This window comes from Adiantum capillus-veneris, chromosome 5 (genome assembly GCF_014529385.1).
Source record: "Adiantum capillus-veneris isolate H3 chromosome 5, ASM1452938v2, whole genome shotgun sequence".
Taxonomy (NCBI): Eukaryota; Viridiplantae; Streptophyta; class Polypodiopsida; order Polypodiales; family Pteridaceae; genus Adiantum; species Adiantum capillus-veneris.
The window spans coordinates 16,228,426-16,251,474 of NC_140935.1; positions in this window are offsets into that span (position 1 = coordinate 16,228,426).

Below are 23,049 nucleotides of genomic sequence, written 5' to 3' on the forward strand. Positions count from 1 at the left end.
GTGCCATTTTCTGCATAGTAGGTTCCTTACAGTCTTCTACTGTTTGTGCTATATAGCACGTGTTGTTCCCGCTCCTTTTCTGCTATTTTCGGGCAGTTTTCACATCAGGTGCAGCATTTACCATGGCTGACAACAACAACACATATGTGTTCAAGATGTTTCCTGTTGAGGATAGGTTGGATGGGGACAATTACCCTATGTGGGCTTATATGATGCAACACATTCTTGTGTCAAAGGGCGTCTACAATATTGTGCAAGGCATTGATGTACATCCTGGTTCTGAGGATGTAGGCGATGTTGAGGATGTTGCAGGTCTTGCTGCAAGGATTTCCGCTATTAGAGTTGTTTTGCCTAAGCTCGTTGGGATGTAAAGGATGCACAGGCTCATGCATTGATTGTGTTGTCTGTGAAGCACACCATTATTCCTCACATCCGTTGTTCAGCAAAATCTGCGAAACAGGCTTTATATATTTTGGCTGGTCTTTATGCAAGTCACAATGAGACTATAATTGCTTTGCTGCATAAAGAGTTGGAGTCAAAGATTATGCATGAGGAAGATGATATGGAAACTTTTCTTGCTAGTTTCAAGGATATCAACGAGCAACTTATTTCTGCACCTGAGCTCATTTCAGACAGTTCCCTTGCACAGACTGTTCTTGATGCCTTACGAGATTCCTACCAGACTTTTGCTAGTACTTGAAGACTTATGACCCAAGGAAATCTAGAAGTTGTCAAGTTTGATGCATTATACACATTCCTATTGCAAGAGTCACTTTCCAGAAAAAACAGGACTAGACAGCGTGCAATTGAATAGGCTTTTATTGCTTCTCAAAGAAAGGGTGGTAACAGCAATGCAACCACTTCTTATGGTACTGCTGTGAGTGGCAAAACTTCTGTTCCTAATGCTTTTGCTGGCAGCACTTCGTCTGGCAATTCTGGTGATAAGGGCAAAAACAAGATGCGTTGCCATTACTGTAAAGCTAATGATCACTTGATCAAGTCGTGTCCTAAGTTGAAGGCCAAAGATGCTAAGAAGAAAGAGGGTGGTTCCATTGCAAATGCTGGTTCCACTACAAATGTAGCCATTGTTGAGTCTTCTATGAAAGGAGACTGTGATGCTGATGTTGACGCAGATTGGGCTTTAGCACAGAGTGCACTTACAATCCTGCTGTCCATGATGCATGCTTGTTAGTTGCTGCAGATTCACATGTGTGGTATTTCGATAGTGGTGCTACAAAGCACATTACCTCACATCGTGAATTGTTTACCTCTCTTGAGTCTGTCCTCATGGGAATTTAGTCACTTGTGCCAACAATGCCTCTTATCCGGTTCAGGGAGTTGGAAAGATTGTGCTTACTGCTGCAAATGGTAGTTCTTTCACACTTGTTGATGCACTTTATGTAACTGGGATCAAGAAGAATCTCTTGTCTGTATCTGCACTTGCTACACTTGGACTTGTAATCAAATTTGTGGATGACAGATGTACAGTTCATGATCTCAATTTTGGTGATGAAATTGTTGCATCTGGCCTTTTGTGCCGTGGGATGTATAAGCTCACTTTGTATGACAAGTGTGGACAAAATTTTGCAAATGCTGTTGTAGATTCAAGGGCTATTTCAGATGCAAAACTTTGGCATTCACGTTTTGGTCATCTGAATTTTGTCAGTTTGCTGCGTTTGCGGAAATCTGATATGGTTGCTTCTTTGCCGCCTCTTGAAGCACCTGTCAAACATGTTTGTGAAGGCTGTATTTTGTGTAAGATGCAGTGTTCTAAGTTTCCAAAGGATGGTTCAGTTCGGGCCACATGCAGGTTGCAGCTTGTACATAATGATGTTTGTGGGCCCATGCAAACTCCATCCTTGGACAATTACCTTTACTTCATGACTTTCATTGATGATTACTCCAGGCATGCATGGGTATTTCCGCTTAAAGCGAAGTCCAAAGTTTTTATGTGCTTCAAACAATTTCTGGCTATGGCTGAAAATGTCTCGAAATGTACTATAGGCACCCTCCGTTCCGATCGAGGGGGGGAGTATATATCTCATGAATTTAATGCATTTCTGGCTAGTCGTGGGATAAAACACCAATGTACAGTGCCTTATACACCTCAACAAAATGGTGTTGTTGAGAGGAAAAATAGGTCACTGACGGAAATGGCACGATGTATGGTCAAAAGTCAAGCTTTGCCGCATTCTTTTTGGCTCGAGGCCATCATGTGTGCTACTTATGTACTTAATAGGTGTCCTACAAAAGCTTTGCAGTCTATTACTCCATATGAAGCATGGCATGATAGAAAGCCTTCTATTGTGCACATGCGTGTTTTTGGTTGTTTGGCATATGCTTTGGTGCCACAAACACAGCGCAAAAAATTGGATGATAAGGCTGTCAAATGTATTTTTGTTGGTTATAGTGCTGAAAGCAAAGGTTACAGGTTATATAATCCGCAAAAAAGCGTATTCTGGTTTCACGGGATGTAGTGTTTGTGGAAGATTCTGTTCAGCCCTTGCTGTCATGTACTAGAGATAGTAATGTAAGCTCACAGGACATTTATAACAAATGTATAGCCTATGGGGGTTTCTGAAAATGTATAGCCTATGGGGGTTTTTGAAAATGTTACATATCAGCCTATTACTGATATAGATGTACATGATATACTTGATGAGGAAAGGGCTGAAAATGCTAGAGGTATGCCAAAATGGCTGGTGCACACTTTGCGTGACAGTAAATTGGATGCACCTTTGTCTAGTCGTACTCGTTCGGGCTCTCGCCATGCATCTTATGTATCAGATTGTTATGCTTTGGCTGTGTCTAGCTTACATGATGTTGAGGAGCCTCTGTCTTTTGATGAAGCATAGAATTCAGAAAATTGGATGGCTGTCATGCAATCAGAATATGATGCACTTATAGAAAATGACACATGGAATTTATGTGATTTGACTCTTGGCAAAAAGGCCATTGGTATGAAGTGGGTTTACAAGTTGAAACGCAAGCCGGATGGTGAGATCGATCGCCATAAGGCTGGACTTGTTGCAAAGGGTTATGCACAGCAAAAAGGCATAGATTATGAAGAGACTTTTTCTCCCACTTGTCGTATGACTATTGTGCGTTTTCTATGTGCATGGCAGCTCATTTTGGTTGGGATGTATATCAATTAGACATTGTTACTGCTTTCTTGAATGGTGACATATTTGAGGAAGTTTATGTAACGCAGCCTCGCGATTTTGTCATAAAAGGACAAGAGCACAAAGTGTGCAGATGTAAGAAGGCTTTGTATGGGTTGAAGCAATCTCCTCGTGCTTGGTATGAGAAATCTAACACTCATTTGGTTAAACGAGGCTTTCGTAACAGTCCAACAGAAAGCACATTGTATGTAAAGCGTGAGGGTGATATACTTCTCATTGTGGTTCTTTATGTCGATGATTTGTTGATCATTGGACCAAATGAGAGACATATTGCTGAATTTAAGGCTCATTTGAATGCTACTTTCAAGATAAAAGATTTGGGGCTGTTGCATCATTACTTGGGTATACAGTTTAAGCAGTGTGATGGTGGTATTGCCTTGTGTCAGAAAAGTTACATAGAGACATTGCTATGTAAGTCTGGACTTGAGGATTGCAAACCTATTGCCACTCCCATGGAAACAGGTTTGAAGTTGAGTCTACATAATGTTGGTGATCCTGTCGGTGTCACTCTTTTTCAAACTGCTGTTGGCTACCTCATTTATGTATGCAACATGAGGCCGGATATTAAGTTTGCAGTCTCACAAGTCAACAGATTTATGCATAGCCCAGGGTCTAAGCATTGGCAGGATGTCAAGAGGATTTTTCGCTACCTTAGTGGCACTTTACATCTTGGCTTGTTTTACCTGAGCATTGTATATACTCCCATCACTCTAGGGCTATCTATCTATCCATTGCACACTAAGTAATACACTCTCTATTGTGTGCCTTGAGCTTCCTTCGTCTTCTCCAAGCTGTGTGCGTTTCTCTGCAACCCTAATTCCAACAGAGACCTCAACAAAATTGAAGCTCTTCAGTCATGGCCTAGACCCAAAAACCTGCATGATCTACACTCTTTCATTGGTCTATTCAGTTATTATATAAAGTTTGTTCATAATTTTACTTACAAATATCATTATTTAACTCTTCTGTTAAAGAAAAACACACAATGTATAGACTCACTTACAAGAAAGCTCATTCATTGCACTCAAGAATGCTTTGATTAATGCACATGTCTTACAATTGCCTAATTTTGATCGACCATTGCTTGTTGTAGCATTGATGCTAGTAGAAAAATTATCGGTGTAGTTCTTATGCAAGAAAATCATCCACTTGCATTTGAAAATTGTAAATTTAAGCCATTTGAATCTAAGTTCAGTACATATTGTTGTAGTGCTTTGAGAATTTGGAAACACTATCTGGGGGGTACTGACTTGATAATTAAAACGGATCAACAAAGTATCAAATACTTATTATCTCAACTCCTAACAGATGATAGGTATATTAAGTGGGCTGCTTTTATTCAAAGTTTTCAGCCCAATATTCAGTACCAACCTGGTAAAGAAAACGTTGTAGCTGATGCTTTGGGTCAAAGATCTTCTCTTAATAGTCTATCAACTATTACAAGTACTTCTTTTGATTCTATGCCTGATACTTGTACACAAGACTATGACTTTAAAACCACTTAGTCATATATGCTTGAAAATTTAGTGCACACCTTTCTTGGATACACTATGCAAGAAAATTTTATCCACTTTAAACAAAAATTGTGTGTCACCAAACCATTTTGTGTCTTACTCATTGAAGAATTACATAAACCACCTTATGCGCTCGACATAGAGGTTTTGCTGCTACCTTTCAAAATTTATGTCGTGATTTTCTTGGTATGCTATGAAAAGTGATGTTAATCTTGTTTGATTTGCCAAAATATCAAAGCAGCAAAACAAGTAAGAATTTAGGTCTTTTACACCCTTTCCCTATTCCTAAAAGACCTTGGGAACACATTTCTATGGACTTTGTTACTGGTTTTTCACTCACAACTCACAAACACAATATGATTTGGATTATAATTGATCATTTTTCTAAGCAATCATGTTTCATTCCATGCAAGAAAACTCTCAATGCACATCAAGCTGCACTTCTCTTTTTAAAAGTTGTTTTTCCTCATCATGGTTTGCCAAAAGTATTCATAACTGATAGAGGTTCCAAATTTTGTAGTGCTTTTTGGGCTATAGTTTTGAAAACCTTGGCACTACACTTGACTTCACTTTTGCATTCTATCATGAGTCTAATGGTTAAACTGAATTCACTTATTACACTATTATTGATTTATTGAAAGCTTATGTGTCTTCTCAACCAAAGAAATGGGATGATTACCTTCATATTTTATAGTTTTCTTACAACAACACAGCTCACTTTGCTACAAGTAAATCTCCATTTGAGATTGTGAATGGTAATTCTCTTCCTACTCCTACTTCACCTCTTTCTAACATTGTGTCAGTTGCTAATACTTTCACTGCAAATTTTCATTATATTTAAGAAAGTGTACACTCTGCTATTAAGCATACATAAGAACGATACACTAAGCATGCTAATAATCACTTAAAGCACATGAATTTAAGGAAGGAGATTATGTTATGCTTCAAAGAGAAGAATTAAAAATGTTGATACAAATGTCTTTGTTAATCTCGCTCCTCGTTTTTATGTCCATTTGAAATTTTTATTATTGTGAAAATGATATTTCATTTTGCTTGGAATTACTTTCACACTGGCACATTCACAATGCATTTCACATTAGTTTATTATGACCCTTTCAAGGACCCCTACCTACACATCATATATATGAGGAACCACCTACACTTATAGATCAAGAAGAGCAACTCATCCCTGACCAAATAGTTGATCATGAGACCACCACTACACGCATTGACATGGTTTATAATTTTTATCTTTTGGCTTTTAAAGACCACCCTAGAGAAGATGCTAAATGGATGCCTAATTTTTTTTAAAAAATCTTCTCCACACTTTCCATCACCAACGGTCCAGTTGATTCTCTAGTGAGCAACTGAGGACAGTTGCTATCCCTAGAGGGAGGGATGTTACAAGATTGGGCACCCTCCTATTGTATGTGGTAACTACAGTTTGGATAGCTTGCATCTAATGGTTAATTCATGTGTTGTCTTTCTATTTTTACTAACAATGAGTTGATGTTGTGTAGATTGGAACTTTGGGAGCTTTGGCAATAAATTATTCTCGGCCAATTTCTATTTGCATAGTGTTATAGTTTATTTTTTCAATAATCCATTATGGCTCGCTTGTAAATAATTAGTGAGAAGTCACCCTTAAGAGGGTCATGCAATAAGTGGTAGCCACCACACAAAGACTAAAGTGGAACTAAGTGTAAAGAGTGGCCTCCAATTTTTGGCACCAATAAGCAATAACAAAGATTAAATGCCAAACTCCTGAAGAGGTGTCACGAAGTTTGGAGCTACAATCTTTAGGCCATTGATTTTCAAAATTCCTCTCTCTCTCTCTCTCTCTCTCATGCTATGCTATGTTATGTTGTGCACTCTCTAATTTTGTCTACATCATCTTCCTCTTACAATCTTTCACTATCAAGTCTATGTTTTGTGTGTGGTGACAAAGTTTAGGTGTGTGTACTTGAATTTGGGAGAGGTGGTGAGAGGTTGACAGGTAAGTGTGTGAAAAAATTGAAATTATGGAAGCAACCGTTCTCCCTTATCCTCCCAACAACAGAGCCATTATTTTTTGTAATCATATTATTTTTTTGAGAAATTCTTGTAAAAAAGAGTAGCTATGATTATTGAGCCTACTGAGCCACATCATTGTGAAATATGAGTTGTAGTCTTTTTGTCTTGAGCTTTTAGCCACCATTGGACAAATGAACCCTAGGTATAAAGTTCAAATTTTCAAGTTTGAACAGAACCTTTTGTATCTTATCTAAAGTTATGAAGATCTTTGAGCGTAAAACTGAGAGCGGCTTCTCTCAAGAACCTTGTAATACAATTTTCTCAAGCTCTGGTAATCAAAATTCAATTTTGCAAAGTGCATCGTGTTCCTTGTCTTGTGCTCTTTAATTTAAGTTTAATCATTCTCAAATTTGTCGTGGTTTGTGATTGTCTATATGTGAGCTAAATCGGTATTTTGAGTGCAAAAATGGTTGTTTTTTTATGTTTCGATCATAGGAGTGTGTTCCTAAACCATAGGGTGACCTTTTTGGATCGTTTAGTTGTAGTTTTTAGAACCTTGATTGTGATGGATCGTGATTTTGGTACCTTTTTGGATTGCAACCAAACTAGGTAGGATATTATCCCTATGCCTATTAGACCTCCTTCTAAAGTTTTGTTGCATTTCAAGGTCGTTTGAGTGTCAAAATGGCGTGACGGCATAGAGCGGTGAGATAGACAATAGGCAGATTTCCTCAGTGGAGAGTGATAGGTTTGTTAGTGCTGATGATAGCTTCGTTCCATAGGTTCACTTCTTGAGGTTGACACCCTCAAAGAGTCTTTGTGCCCCATTGAGTCACTTCCCTGAGTATTGAGAGTATGTTAGGGCCAGAGAGCTATGTTGCAGACGTCAGATTGCAGCAAATTGTTGACATGGGTGTTTGGCCAATTAGCCTAAACCCTAACATTGAAAGATTACCATTTACTTTCCAATGGTGCGCCATGTTGGAGCTTGTCATCCATAAAGATTGCTCAACCATTTCAATATACATTGGTGCTCATTCTAGATCCATACAAAGAGACAACTTTTCTTCACCTTGGCTGAGATGGAGAGGTGAGCTCGGGGGGGGGGGGGGGGGGGGTCACTATATAGAGATCGTTTATAACACGTGCATTCAAGAGCTATTTATAAAACCCCCTATTTCATTTTCTAATGTATATAGAGACTCCTTATGTACCAATTTTTTAATAAAAAGACCTCTTATGTACCAAAATTTTCACTTTTTTATTTTATAACACCCTTATGTATGTATATTTTTTGTGATTTCATAAGAGAAATTAACCCCTTCTATTGAAATCACATGTTGTTTTACATATTTTTGAGTGAATCACCCAAGGAGGTGAGACCCCTTTAGAGCTCACTTAGTTCTTATTGCACATTTTTCTATTTCTGGTTTTCTCTCTTGTGAGTATTGCTTTGTCAAGATGGTCATGATTGAGAACTCTAAGAAAAAATTGGAAGAAGAAGCGATTACATCATAAGTAGTCAAAACTCTCAATCTACTTGCCCTTTAGGTTTCTCCAAAATCTTCCACAAGTTATTTTCTTGGACTCGAAAAATTTGTCGATTGACTTTCCATATTTTTCTCTTCTTTTGAGTTAGTGCCTCGTGTGCATGCAAATGACTTTGATACTTGTCTTTGTCCTTAGTTGCATCTAGCTTGATCAAGAACTTTCGAGCATCTTGACACTCTTTATCAAACCACCTCTTACATTATCTATCTTTGTTGACACCTTTGACATGCTTTATGAAAATCATTCTTCTCATTTAGTTTCCAATCATGCATCATGTTGGAGCTTGTCGTCCATTACTTTTTCTCAACCATGTCAATATACATTGGTGCTCATTTGAAATCCATACAAATAGAAAAAAAATACTCACTTTGGCTAAGATTTTTATACTTAGTTGTTTATCCACATGTAATGTTCAATACATAAGGTCTGATGGTATAATTCTAAGGCTCCGTTGGCCAAGTGTAAATCTCTTTATGCGATACATGATGGCTTCACAGAGTAGCATATAGTCAATCCCATTATCTCCACTGTGGTTTCTACATGTAAATCCCAATGTAAATCCATGAGTTCCACTTCATAAAGATACATCATTTTCAATGAGCATACTCGTACTATTGCACATATATAGAAGTAGCTTTCCATAGTGATCCGGCTCTATCTCATCCATTGAAGTATGATCATACAAGTGAACATCCTCCAACACTCTTGAAATATATGTCATATCAAATTGTTGTGTATCATGTTTGAATGCATTTGTGCGGTCATTCATATCCCCATCATCTTTGCCTAAATAAGAAATGTCCTTATCTAAATCAACAAATGGCTGATATATATCCATGCAAGCATAAGAGGGGAATTAAGATGAGGAATGTAGCAACCACGTACAAAAATGGGTGCTCTTTTTAGAGCCATAATTTTCAGCCATACATAATGTTTGTGCTTGTCGTCTTTTAAAATTGATGCAAAATCTTCCAACCCTTTCTTAATCATGCATACTACCTCTCATTGACCTTGTGCGCTCCTTGCCGCACTGTCGAAGCAAGGGACTTGCCAATACACCGTGTGCGAGCCACAAACGGCTCCAAGCACACAACAAGCCTAAACTAGCAAGCTCAAGAAAACAAAGGGTGTGTCACTCACCGCTCTACGCTCGCCTTCGTGGTGGATTTCTCGCCGCGATGAAGAAGAAGCTGCAGTCGTGCCGCGCTCAACCGCTTCGCCGCCGTCGTGCCTTCGTAATGCTCGATCGCACACACACTCTCCCTCTCTCTCTCTCTCTCACACACACACACACAAGGAGGTGAAGAAGAAGAAGATGGAGATGGAGATGGAGCAAGAGCACTCTTCTATTGCACAAATGAGAGAATGAGTAAAAATTAGGTTTAGTTGGCTTTTATAGGAGCTCACCCCATTCACACTTGGGCGCCCATGCTTAGCCAACTAATCCCTTGAATGTCCAAGTTAGAGTGCGCCTCTCATCGGCGATCACTCTACCTTTCCCTATTGGACCGACAAGCCCGGTGCCTGACTCTACTTAAATAAATAATATGGTTACAGTGTCCGTGTGCCGTGAGGGTTAACATGCCCCCCTTCCTGATGTAGATTCCGTCCTCGGAAGCTATTGAGTTGAAGCTGGTTCGTCGAGGTGGAAGAGCATTTGAGATGAATGTCCTTAGCCTTCTTCAGTCACTGCAAAATCAAACAACATTGGCACAGTAATTGCATTCTCTTAAAAAGCATATGCAGTTTTAGGTAGACAAATTGATTGGTAAAAGAATTTCAAACAATTTGTTAGCAATGAACATTAAATTGCAATGTAATCAAATGCATAAACAGATGTAAAGGTAAAAAATTAAACAAGTCTGGGGTCGCTAATTTGACGGTCGAAAGGCACTAGAGATCGAATATTAATACCATGGGTAAGCTTCTTAATTTTCAGTGGTCAATTAAGTTGTTTAATCGCGAGAGCCAAGTATTCATGTTCGAGGGCTGACTAGAGGCTATATCTAGAAAACCTTGTAGTTAAGCTACCATAAAAGGAATTTCTCATGAAATCATCGCCTGACTGATTACTTTTTCTTTGACCCTCAAAGTCTTTTCACATTGATTCCATTTGATGTGTGTGCTTATTTTGTATGCCTTGGGTTTTTTGCTTCTCAAGGAAAAGCGCCCACACTGGGAACCTCTAGGGCTCTAGTACCATAGGCGATACATGTGAGTGAAGTACCAATTTAAGCAGGGATTTCTCTTCCAGCTTAAAATTTTACATTGTGGCACTTTGATTTTTGCTTGTTCATTTTCAGCATTTAAATTTTGTAACTTTGGGGGGTCATATAACACTGTTACCCTCCCCAGGCTCATCACATTAGTAAACTCCCTTTATAATACTTAAGCTAAAGGTCAATAGGGTCAAGCCCACTAGAAAGCCCTAGTACATTTCACACAATGCTGCCTAAATCAGATTAAGAACCTAAGTAACCATTGCTTATTAGGAAGGCATTCCCCATGGTATTAAGAGAAGATTTCTAATACCTAGCTTGGTCAAACTAGCTTAGTCGGACTGCTTGATTTTTAAACCTAGACAACTGATTATGACAAAACATTACATTGAATTAAATGTTTGATACTAAGCAAATGCACTGAATATTATGCTACCAATCACAATCAAAGCAGACAAACATGGATGCAAAAAGATAAGGGCAATGCTAATGGACAAGAAACACCTGTTTGTGTCGATGGTCGCGCTTGATTTGAAGTGTGAACGAGAGAAAGGTTCCATGAAGGTCCAAATCCTATCAATAGCAACACGCTCCTGTACACACTAGAAAACAAAAGGAATACCTCCAGGAGGCACATTAGTGGGAAAAGAGAACTTCGCTAATCACTCAACTCTAAAACAGAAACACTCCTATCGTACTAATCTTACTTACCCTCCATCACTTAAGTGATGAGGATCAAAGGTGTTTTATGGCATATGTTTCTGTTTCACTGTACCAGATGTGACATGTGTAGGTCTGAGTCAATGTTTTGACTTTTATTGTGCATACTCGTTTGCTAATTGCTCTTGCACTTTATTTTTTTTGTTTTTTGTGAGTATAAAGCTTTATATGTACATTCCCTAAGATTGGTGATTGAGAGGTCAGGGAAAAAGGTTGAGAGGGAAACAAGTGAATGATGGATGTCCACAAACACTCCCCCCTTCCTTGGGTAGATCATACCATTTGAAATGAGCTTGTCACCCTTTGAAACCAATTGTTCCAATTGGTAATAGGTGAGGATTTTTGCCAGTAGTTTTCTATTACCCTAGGTGCCTCGTCAAGTTGCAAGGGTGGTAAGGTACTCTCCCAGGATCGAACTTGAAGTGGTTCATTAGGTGATTCTTGAACACTGGGAGGTGTGGATTCTTTTGTAGCTTCATGGAGGTCCACTACTATAGATGGAGGCTGTGTAGAAGCTTTTACCTCTATGGATGTATTACATGAGGAGCTAGAAGCTTCATGGGACTCCCCCCTTCCTGAGCTAGGTGGAACAAATCCTTCTTTCTTTGGTACCCAAACTAGCTCGGGAGCGGGTGTGTAGCATTCTGTGATTTTTTTCTTTTCATGATCATTGATTTGTTTTGGAGATACGGGATTGGGCTCACTTGGGTCAGGTGATAGGTAAGAGCACAATCTACGTTTTGGCACCCATATTTGATCATTTCCTTGATAGTAGCCTTGGGCTTCCAATAGTCGTTTAGGGATCCATCGCAACATTTTCTTATTTTTCTTGGAGCGAGTGGTACGTTTCTTACAAGGCTTCTGTCTTTTAGCACTAGCTATGGTCACTAAAGAAGCTTTAGGGACCCACTTGTATGTTTTCTTCGTTACATTAGGATGAGTCTTGTCGGAAGCGATATGCATTGCTTGTAGCATATTTAAGGGTATAGGCATTTCATCCCCCTCAGGTGTTACCCAGGTTGTCCCCCTATTTCCCCAAGTGTCTATGGTTGATGCTAGGTGGACCCAATCCACATTGTCCGATTCCGTCATACCCGGTAACACATCCATGTAAGGAGAATCTTGGCCAATGTCTGTATCCTTCTTACAAGTGTAACAATATTGTAGTGGGGCCGAGTGAACTGTGGTGTCAGAGCGATGATCAATAATGGTTTTACTCCCTAAGGGGTGTACCTTACCAGTCACCAAATCCACTCTAAGGACAGAGTCTTGGAATTGCAAATAGACATGATTTTTAGACCAATCATGAACCATTTGTGCTTCCCTCATGAATGGTCGTCCTAAAATCATTTCATATGACATAAGGTGTTTAGAGAAATCCATTACAATGAACGTATGTCGTACCTTGTGTCCTAGAACTTTGATCTTAAGATCCTTGAGCATCCCCATAGGTTTGGCTATGGTACCATTTGCCATCTTTACCACAATGTTAGTAACACTGAGGCGGGGTTTTCCCATGGATTCCCAACAATCTTTTGTAACGATGCTAACTCCCGCACCACCATCAAGAATTCCCTTTATAGTTAATCCCTTGGTAGTGATGGGTAGGGTCGCATTAGACTCGTCGCCTTCAAAATACTGCCCTAATTCGTTAATGGGTACCTCGATCACAGACTCGTGTCCATCTAAGTCAAGTGATTGCACATGATTTTCCTCATCAATCATAATCGAGTCAGGCCTATTTGGTTGCGCAAACTGCGGTAATCCCGTTCGTAGCTCTCCGTTAAGGAATGCTCGAAGTGCAAGGAATAACTCAGGATCTCCATACAGCTTTGCTATGATCGTGGTTCGGACCTCAGAAGACATGAAGTCCACTAGTTTGGCAACATTCATTGGCGTTTTGCAGGGTGTAGGTCCTTGACTAGGAACTGGTGAGGATGGAATCTCATATTCCTCAATGGGATCAGGTATTCCTTCGTTAAACATCCTTTCCAACAAGAAGGGTGTATGCTCACTTTCTGATGTCCCGTCCTCACTCCCTTCTTGGATGATACTAGATATGGCTAACGGTCTATGGTTCATGTGGGGTGGATGAACTTGCGTGGGAAACACTGTGTCATGAATTTTGACCTGCATGGGTTCTGGTTCTAGTTTCCTTTGAGTCTCCTCCACTAAACCTCTTAGATGTTTCACCTGCTTAATCTCGTCTACTGGGTTTGGGTACGTCCCAATCTTCTTTTTACGATTCTTCCCTTTTTGCCCCTGCGGTTTATCTTGGGGGTCTTGGATTGGATTTGGAAACACTTGTGGTGTTTTCAGAGGCTCTTTATGGTTTTCTCTTATTCGGTTTTCATTTGGTTCCATGTTACGGTTTTCTTTGTCGGTCTTTCCCTTTGTGGTATTGGTTCTAGTCTCCATTGTCTCGACTGAATCTGAATCATCCTCGAGGTCATTCATATACACGGGGTCATCTCCTGTTCCTATGTTTGTTTTGGAACTTGGCTTTGAATTTTCCGTATTCTGCGACTTCTTCCTTCGTGTCTTCTTTTTCTTTGCTTGGATAACTGACGCGGTATCTCTCTCTTCGAGGATATGGCCTGGCCCTTGAAGCATGGACCGTGTAATCGCATAAGCGGGTGCGACGGGTGGTATTGGCGATGTCACACTAGCAATTTCGACCAAATTCAGGGGTGTGATTTTAGGCGCATTTGGGTTATAGGGGCATTGGGCAATCAAGTGATCTATGCCACAACGATTACATGTGAGTATTGGCATTGCAGACGTGCTCCCTTGATTCATTTGCATCTGTGCAGCATTCTTTTGCAGCCTAATAGGGCACTCCGCTACTCGATGTGGTCCACCACACTCGTAGCATTGAAGAGGTGGCCTCCTAGCCTGGGTGTTGATATTTTGACCTCTGGATGCGAGAGCAGCAGCTTGATAAACCGGCTTGACTTGTCCCCAACAATCTTCCATGTAGTATATAGGACACTCTTCCAATGTATCAAGTCCGTAGGCAATACTAGTGTCTATTTCCTCCTCACAGCCATCTGCATAAGCATTTGATGGCTCGCAACCCACTTGGTTCATAGGGGCGACTCTTGGATGCGGGGGCTGCGGTCCTAGCACAGGAGGTGGTAGCGGTGTAGCTTGTACAACATTTTGAGATCTAGGGACCATGTGTTGCGGTAGTTGCTCAACAGGTGGAGCAGGCATCAATACAGGAGCTCGAGGCGCATCCGTCCAGGCTACAGGTGGTCTATTTGCCATCATACGTTTGATCATTAAACAATCCTTAGCTTGGTGACCATACCTACCACATGCGTTGCAAGTTCCATTAAATTTTACTCTAAACGTAGGGCACTCACTAGTGCTATGTGGACCTAAGCAAATGGAACACCATTGTTGCTCCCTTCTTGGATACATGTGACTATTTTGAGGGGGTCGATTATCCTTAAGAGACTCTTGGATTGCCTTGGTGAGGTCTGTCAAGAATGTCTCAAATACCTTTGGCTCATTGGCAATGGGCTTTGCAGTCATGGGTTCATACTCAATGGCTTGTGAGCTAGTGGATCTCGTGTCAGTAGACACCCTCATGCCTGCTATCATCAAGTTGTCCTCTAATTGGATTGCATTGGCAGTGACATCTTCCCAGGTTGTGATACCTCTAATCACTAGTCCATTATAGATTCCTTCATTCCTCAACCCTCGAATGAATCGATCAAGCAGTTGGTTATTGTTGAAGCGCTCATTTACAGGGCAGCGAGAGTTTAAGTGCTTTAGACGACTAATGAAGTCCCTTACTGACTCTCCTTCCTTACGTTCGGCCTTCTGTAGCTGAGATGCTACACCCCAAAGCACACCTTCTCGTATGTACTCCTTTAGAAACAACCTTCGAAGGGTAGGGTAGATTGTTTTCTCGTCCACCCTTAGGGTCCTATACCAATCTCCAGCCTTCCCACTTAATGTCAAGCTTAAGGCATTGCACTTATGTAGTTCGTTGCGTTCCCCTAAGGAATCACATACTTGTTCAAACACTTCAATGTGTTTCCTAGCATCTTCGTCCCCATTGAATTTTTGCGTGAGTTTGGCAATTTGTACTGCCTTACTTTTAGGCTCTCTATCAGATGCATGACGCATATTTTCCGCGATAGATCGACCTATGGTTTGAGCAAACGCTGCCAAGTCACCTATGTGAGGAGGCAGGGCCGGTGGAGGTACTCTTGGAATCATATGTGGGAGAGGAACGGGTACCGGTCTTGGCATATGTGTGGATGATGCAGGATATGGAACATAACCGGGCATAGGTCCACTCGGATAAGAGCTAGGGAGCGGCACTCGAGGAGCATGAACAAGTGGTACAATTGGAGGTGTGGGGGCCATGTGTGCATAAGGCGCTAGAGGCACATACGGTCGAGGCCCCATATTAGGTACTACGACACTAGGTAGTGGCACTGCGCTAACCGTAGATGTCATCGGTACATTCTCTGTCAGGCTTATCCCTGGAGTGAGCACTGTGTTTTCCTTGATAGAGGGTTGAGCCAAGTTAGGGAAGCTAAAGTTTTCGCTCGGAGGCTCAATTGCATAGAGACCCCAGGTGAAATGACGTAAGATGGGTCCATGGGGCTCATTAGAGGAGTCTCCATTTGTGATAGAGTAGGCTGTTGAGCCTTGCTCGTATCCAGAAATCTCATGGGGCCAGTTGAGAGTATATTTACCCCTCGGTTTTGCCTTTCTGATTGAATAATGCCATGGATAACATTACAGATCATTTTTTGTTGATCTTCGATGCTCGTGGCACTAGAGGTGGATTGTACAATCTCTATCCATCCTACATGGTAGGCGTGGCCAGAGTGTAGATCCGTCAACACCTCAGTGTGGAGGTCGTATGTCCAATGATCATTAATGAACAATCTTTCTAGAGTCGACGTGTTAACGGTTTCTTGTGAGGTAGAAGCAATGTTGCTCCCCATGGTTTTACTTGTTACCAACGGTACTCTAGAGGGAACTTCTGAAGGAGGCAGCTCAACAGGGCCTTCTTGGTAAGAAGTTGGCAGGATATCCACATGGACACTCTTTGGGGGTGTGGGGTCCACTTGCGATGTGAAAGGAGAGTCCACTTCCCCACCCCCTTCGTGTGCTTCATTTGCATCAGGTTCCGAGCGAGTAGCTCTACCTAATGTTTCCATGAAACGGCTAAACATACTAGTACTAGGCTGTGGAGCTTCGGGAGGTGCATGGCCTTCTCTCTCAGTGTTTTGGGTAGGGTATGCTTCCATGATTTCTGAGTCGGAGGAGGAATCACTAGCGGCTATTTTAGGGTCTTGGGTGGTGCTACCTTGTGTCCCCGCTGAGGGTCTAGAGCTTATCGTGGATGGGTAATGGGTGTCCGTATGAACAGAGGCACCCTCAATATGCTCGTGTTCTAGCACCCGCCCAGAGCGTAAGTGCATGTGCTTTTGATACCCTAAGGTGTCAAAAAGCTGCTCTAGGAGGCCTTGTGACTAGTTTTTAGCGTGTTTTTTGTTTGTTTTTTTGCTAGATTTTTTAGAGTGTGTTTGGAATGGGCCGTGTGATAGCTCGAAACGAGCGTATCGGTCAGAGGGTCGTGCCGTGCTTTACAGCCCTCCGTTTGGTCACTCTATGCCCTCGGAATCCCTAAAACTGTCAATTTCCAGTAGGGAACTAGGCCCAAACTAGAAAGTCTAAGGATGCAAGTGGGAAGAGAAAGGAGGAGAGTGGAGGACTTGTCCCACATGCTCTCATTCTCTCTTGAGGGAGTAGGGTATATATATAAGAGTGAGTCTAGTATATATCATAGGAGTGAGGACTGAGGCCTGGGCCTTGGCTTGGGCTTGGGCTTGGGCTTGGGCTTGGGCTTGGGCTTGGGGAAATGATCATGATCCCGATCCCGATCTATCTTTTATACAAACCAACCCGTCCGTTTTAAGAGTCACGTTTTTTATTTTCGAAAAATTTAGCCGCCCGCTCACTCGCGTTTTTATTTTTCGATTTTATTTTATTTTTTTAATTATTTTTTTTTTCAAAAAAAACCTTCTTTTTTTTTGATGCTGAAAATACAGAAATTGAAAATGCAGAAATGCAGAAAATTGAAAAAAACGCAGAAATGCAGAAAATTGCAGAAATTGAAAACGCAGAAATTGAAAATGCAGAAATGCAAAAAATTGAAAAAACGCAAGAAATGCAGAAAATTGCAGAACTTGAAAACGCCGAACTTGAAAATGCAGAAATTGCAGAAATTGAAAAAAACGCAGACAATAGCAGAAATTGAAACTTGACAGCAAATGCAGAAAACGCAAAAAACAGAAATCTCCACACACTCCTTCCCTGCCTTTCCTATGATAGAAATTGCACCACAAGGAAGCGTAAAGTGCTAACCGAGCTTAGTGTAGGGCATATCCTCGGCAGCGGCGCCAAAAATGTGCGCTCCTTGCCGCACTGTCGAAGCAAGGGACTTGCCAATACACCGTGTGTGAGCCACAAACGGCTCCAAGCACACAACAAGCCTAAACTAGCAAGCTCAAGAAAACAAAGGGTGTGTCACTCACCGCTCTACGCTCGCCTTCGTGGTGGATTCCTCGCCGCGATGAAGAAGAAGCTGCAGTCGTGCCGCGCTCAACCGCTTCGTCGCTGTCGTGCCTTCGTAATGCTCGATCGCACACACACTCTCCCTCTCTCTCTCTCTCTCACACACACACACAAGGAGGTGAAGAAGAAGAAGATGGAGATGGAGATGGAGCAAGAGCACTCTTCTATTGCACAAATGAGAGAATGAGTAAAAATTAGGTTTAGTTGGCTTTTATAGGAGCTCACCCCATTCACACTTGGGCGCCCATGCTTAGCCAACTAATCCCTTGAATGTCCAAGTTAGAGTGCGCCTCTCATCGGCGATCACTCTACCTTTCCCTATTGGACCGACAAGCCCGGTGCCTGACTCTACTTAAATAAATAATATGGTTACAGTGTCCGTGTGCCGTGAGGGTTAACAGACCTCTTTTATGATTGAGACTTTTTTACCACATCAATGAATGTACATTGTATTTCTCTAGCCCGTTAAAATCCTTTGTGCATCATGCTCCCAAGTTTCAACAAGATCGGTTTTGCTCATTCTCAACAATAAGAACCCTTAGCATGCCATTCTCATTTGCAAGTGTGTGCAATCCTTCACCTTGCTTGTTTATGTTTAACTTCAATGATATCAAGCATGTCATAATCATGGTTTTTGTTGTCATTGATGGATTGGTTGTATTACTATCTTCATTCTTAGGAGATTTGGAATGATTTTCCACGATGGTTGTGGAACCTTGTTGAAGAAGAAGAATTATTTCAAGTGTTGGAATATGTTGTATGCAAAACAAGAGATGAGAGTTAAATTCCCCAAGCGTGTTCACTTTAGAAATGGTGCTATCTCAAAGTCTTCCATTGCTCAAAATTTTCCTATTTTTATGTCAGTGCATAGAGGATGTTGTGCTCTTCGATTGAGGCTAGAGAGAGAGAGAGAGAGAGAGAGAGAGAGAGAAGAAGAAGAAGAAGAAGAAGACGAAGAAGAAAAAGAAGAAGTTTAAATTCATGACCTGTTATCACACACACACACCTTAATCAACCTACATATTACTAGCATGCTTATAACCAAAATTAAGAAAAGGATTATCAACATGAGATGACACTAGATAGAGGGCTAAATTTTGTAAGGTCGACCCCCCTCCCCCCCCCCCCCCCCCCCCCGGCCCCCCCCCTCTCTCTCTCTCTCTCTCTCAAGGATTTCACTACTCATGCTCTTGGATCTCTTTACAAGAAAGAGAAGCTTGAGTATACATAGGACAATGGAGGCAAAGATCTCTACATGACCCAAGCAACTTAGCGGCATTAGTGTTTTTATGACGCTAGCACCACTTTTGTTTTTAAGGATAAAAACGCTTCTCAAAGGGTGGAGTAATGTAATGCCAAGGGCAAACCCAATGGGGGTCACAGACCCAAGCCAAAAGCGGGCTGCTAAGTACTGTGGATAAGGGATTCTAAATCTGATGGACAAGGGCCTATAAAAAGGGTGGTGGGACGGAGAACCCTTACGCATTTCCCTGGCTCTCACATAGTCCTTGAAATAACCACCCTATCCTCCAATCTATTCCTTATAATCATATATAGCATACACTTTGTCAAGCACCTATGCATGTTGTATACATTTGTGACACTCACTAAAATATCCTATGGAGAGAAAACACTCCTTATGAATCGGATGTGAGAAGTGCATGAATAGAAATGACACATGTTCTTGACGATTTAAGGAATAACTTGGCACAAAAATGAAAAGACAAAATATGAATGGAAATATAGTTCAAGAATTGAGGAACTTAGAGGTTTTAGAGAAATGAAGCAAAAACTATGAATGGAAATGTCTGAAATTGTTTTTAACCTTGGGGTAGTACATATGACAATAGAAGTTCTATAACAAATGGAACATGCCACATTTTAGTCATCCTGACTGTAGACAGCATCCAATCTGCCTAAAGTCCCAAATGCGTATTTGACATGCAAAGAAGCATGTTGCAAAGTAGTTTAGTTGTAGTAAACTCTTCTCTTCAAAACTTTATTGTCAAGGATATGATGATGAAGGTGCTGTATCTATGGCGATTTTTCCCCTGTCATATTGGTTGTGAGCAAGTTGATCTCTTTTGGTGGTTTACACCTATATGCCCAATAGTAGGTTGCAATTTGTGAGTAGTGTTCTTCTACCGATAAACTGATAGCAATTGATGGTGGGGTTTTACAAGCCCTTGTGATGGAGGGACCTACAGCTCATCAAAGAAGCAAATGTATGATCAATGCTTTAGTCACAATACCAACACATGGCTTTTCTCTTTAGTCACAATACCACCAACATCACCAATCTCTTTTCCTACCAACAAGAGGCTTCAAATCTACATACTCTCAATTGCTTCTTGTTATTTAGTGTTGTGGCCTTCTCACCTCCATAGACAAGCTCATGTTGGTTCCTCGTCTTGATCTATTTAGTAGCGACTTTTGACTAGTAGCCACCCATTTCGTTCATGTAGTGGCAAATTTTGATTTTAGTAGCCACTCATCCCTTGGAAAAACCATGATTTTTTCACCCACTTAAAAAAATGCAACAAACCTCTCTCTCTCTCTCTCTCTCTATATATATATATATATATATATATAATATGGTGTGTATAACTATTTACAGTATAGGCTAGTAAGAAGGTTTTAAAGAAGCAAGATTGAGATGAACAATCGACATAATGGCTATTCATTTTCACCTTCAGCGTCTATTTCCTAAACTATCAGTGGACAGAGCGCCTCTACCTACTAAACATTGAGAGGGAGAGAGAAAGAATCTCCCTAGATTCATCTCCTCCAATATTTTTCAAAAATTTTACTCAACTAGGGTTTGCTCTACCCCAAGATCCCTTACACGTTCTGACTCCCACACATGCTCTCTTGTTGAATCGTTAAAGGAGATCCCTCTTCGGCATCATCATCAACTTGGTATTATGTTAGCTTATCATCAAGCACCTCTTATACGTCATCGCTAACCGCATTCTTGTCTTTACTTTTCTCTTCACTATCGACAGAATCATGAGCACCTCTATTTACCAGTTCATCTAACCCTTTGTTTAGCTTTGGATCCGTGTTCAGAGTTTGTTTTGTGAATTCTAATGTCTTGTGAAATGCCCTCTCATGCTCCCCTCCCCAACAAGATACAAGTTCGCGGGCAAGAGAGAGAGAGAGAGAGAGAGAGAGAGAGAGAGAGAGAGAGAGAGAGAGAGAGAGAGAGAGAGAGAGAGAGAGAGGGCCTCATACAACCGCTACATGGATACATCTAGCAGTTTTGACCCTTCCATTTTCCATTTCAAACTATTACCACCATTCTTTGATTTTTCACCGACTGGTAGTAGTGGCTCTTCATAAACGTAAATCGCTCGTGGGGGGCCATCGTGAAAATTGCGTTTTCACCTGGTCACCATCTATACTACTCTATTAAGCAACCAAGGATTCCGGCTTGCCATGTGGCGTAATAAGGGATGCTAGGATGGACTCAATGCTCACTCAAGCTGGATCCAACCTGAGTAACCGAGCTTCTTGTAGCACGCAAGGCAATGATGCCCATTCGGTTGCCTATCTTGGACGCTTCCTGTAGCACGCAGAGCAATGATGTCCATTCGGTTTCCTACACTGGAAGTCCAAGAGGCCAATGGCCCCTAACGGTTGCCAACGCCCAGAAGGCCCATTGGGAATCAGGGCCAAAGCTACATCTCAGTTGCCATATTACCACCCTCTCTACAAGACTGCAAAGCAGCCGCATTAGGCTCCCCACCCCTCCTCGGATCTCTCTCTGTCTCTCTCTCTCTCTCTCTCTCTCTCACACACACACACACACACACACACACACACTCGCTTGACCTTTTGTATGTCTGCATGGCTGCCCATAGGTAGCGGAAGCAACGCAAGGTGCTGCACTTACCGCTTCTTTCACTTACCTCCTCAAGAAAATTATGGCTTTCACTTTAGCCTATTGACGCAAGAGCCATAACTAGGATTGTTGCATGTAGTGGAAGCAAGCATGCTTCATACTGAGCAGGCAATAGAGGTAACAATCGCAGCCTAGAAGCTGATAACTCAAGACAAGGATGGTAATGCTGTGAGTACCAGCTACCATTTTCTGTGTAAGGAGAATCAAGAAGAGACACAAGCACCGAGTCGGAACTAATGATTGATGATGAGACGCTCAGCTTGGTGGAGAGAGAGAGAGAGAGAGAGAGAGAGAGAGAGAGAGAGAGAGAGAGAGAGAGAGAGAGAGAATTTCCCTTACACGAGCTGTATCTATTGAGTTAGCTGCAGGAGATGTGACTAGAAAGGGGTATGGCATCAATGTTCGGGAAAATTTATTTTTCCAAACATTCAAAATTCCTTCTCTTGATTTTGTCAAGAAGAAATTTTTGAAAATTAGGTTAATTTTTTGAGTTTTTGCACTATTTTGAGATGGAATTTCTCCTTTTCCCCTTGCCCTCAACCTGCATTTTCAAATTGAAAACGGCATGATATTAAGCTGAGACACATTTTTCCCGAACACTGTATGGCATCGACGTCGCATCGTACAGCATGCTCTTAGAGTAGGTGCGACACAGTCGCGCACGCTATCTGCTTACACTTTGAGTGTCCACAAGTGCAACAATAGAGGCAACCACCATGCTGGTCTTAGCTACATGAGATGTCTAGCTAGGTCTGACACGAGGACCAACATATTGGATGAGCACGGTACATGGAGTATATTATGAGAGGCTTCACTTACAGGTTTCACATATCTATAAAGGCATTTCAATATGTTGTAAACGTCAACATAGCAAGCTTTGGCATGCACATTCTTTGGAAGAATGACTAATTTAAAACACACAACAATTTGATGTTGTTTCTTTGTCTTGGGAAGCCGAAAGAGACACGAATTGTGTACCTTGAGCCTCTGAAGTTCCAACTTCTAAGCACTCTCTCACCTAAGGCAACCTACAATGGCAACCCAAAAGTCGTCTCATGCCAAACCATCCTTTTTTCTACATCCCCGCATGATCAGTATGCAGGTTGAAGCTATAGCTTGAGTGTTTCTCACACTAGCGAACAATGTTGGGCGTTGATGATTGCACAAATCAAATAGGGTTATAGCTCATATGGACGGCAAAAGCACCTTCAATGCCTATCCCCTTGCCCTCAACCTGCATTTTTCAAATTGAAAATGGCATGATATTAAGCTGAGACACATTATTCCCGAACATTTTATGGCATCGACGCCGCATCGTACAACATGCTCTTAGAGTA